Consider the following 1491-nt stretch of genomic DNA (forward strand, 5'->3'; position numbering starts at 1 on the left):
TTTCATTTAATGATGATAATCATTTATCTGTTTTGAGTATGATTATATCTCAAAAATGGTATACAAATATTACTTTGTTAATTGATAATTCTTATAAAAAGAATTTCATTGCTATGATAGATAGTGGTGCAGATTTGAATGTTACACAGGAAGGATTAATTCCTACAAAATATTTTCATAAAACTACTCATTCTCTCTCTCATGCAGGAGGAGATCCTTTAAAAATAAATTATAAATTACCTAAAGCTTATATTTGCAAAGATAAAAACTGTATTCAAACCAGTTTTTTATTAGCAAAAGATATTTCTAGCCAATTAAAAGTTGGTTTACCTTTTATTTATCAAATTTATCCTTTAAAGCATGTTGATGAAACAGGTATCATAGGAACTTATCAAGGTAATCCTATTTCTTTTCAGTTTATAACTAAACCTGTTCATAGAATTCTTAATAAATTACAAGAAAAAATTGATAGAAAAACTTTTCAAATTAATTATTTAAAAGAAGAAGTTAAAATTCTAAATATAGATGATACATTAAAAAATCCTAAATTACAGGATAAGATTAAATTTATTTATAATAAATTTTCTTTAGAAATATGTAATGATCTTCCAAATGCTTTTTGGAATAGAAAGAAAATATAATCTCTCTTCCATATGAAGAAGATTTTAAGGAAATCAATATTCCTACCAAGGCTAGACCTTGTCAAATGAATTCTGAATAATTAGAATTATGTAAAAAAGAAATTCATTCTTTATGAGAAAAAGGTTTAATAACGCCTTCTCAATCTCCTTGGTCATGTACTGCTTTCTATATTAATAAACATTTTGAGCAAGAAAGAGGAGTACCTAGATTAGTAATAAACTATAAACCCTTAAATAAGGTTTTAAAATGGATTAGGCATCCTATTCCTAATAAAAAAGATTTATTAGATAGATTAGTCAATGCAATCATATTTTCAAAATTTGATTTAAAAACAGGATTTTGGCAGATTCAAATACAAGAATCTGATAGATATAAAACTGCTTTTAATGTTCCTATAGGACATTATGAATTNGATAAGATTAAATTTATTTATAATAAATTTTCTTTAGAAATATGTACTAATAATATAATATAATAAAAAAAAGATAAGATAAATATGCATAGAATGAATAAGAATTCATTTGAAAACTATATTACAGAGGGGAGAATGAAGAAGAAAGAATAAGGTTTTTAATTTTCTTTTCGATCGTGTAACTTATCGGTCAATCCAATCGACGAACCAACTTCAGTTCTGAGATCGTTGACACGAGGTCTTCGATTTGAGGTATAAATTTTATAGTTTTGGTGATGTTTAAAATTCGTCGATTTCAGGAATAAATCCGATAAATTGTTAAATCATACTGAAATTGAAGATTTTTTGAATAGTGTATGATCTTAACGAAGTAGAGAAGATTATTGTGTTGTTGTTTTGAATTATTCCTAATTTATTATAATTAGGGATTTTAATCG

This window comes from Primulina huaijiensis, chromosome 4 (genome assembly GCF_012295235.1).
Source record: "Primulina huaijiensis isolate GDHJ02 chromosome 4, ASM1229523v2, whole genome shotgun sequence".
Lineage (NCBI taxonomy): Eukaryota > Viridiplantae > Streptophyta > Magnoliopsida > Lamiales > Gesneriaceae > Primulina > Primulina huaijiensis.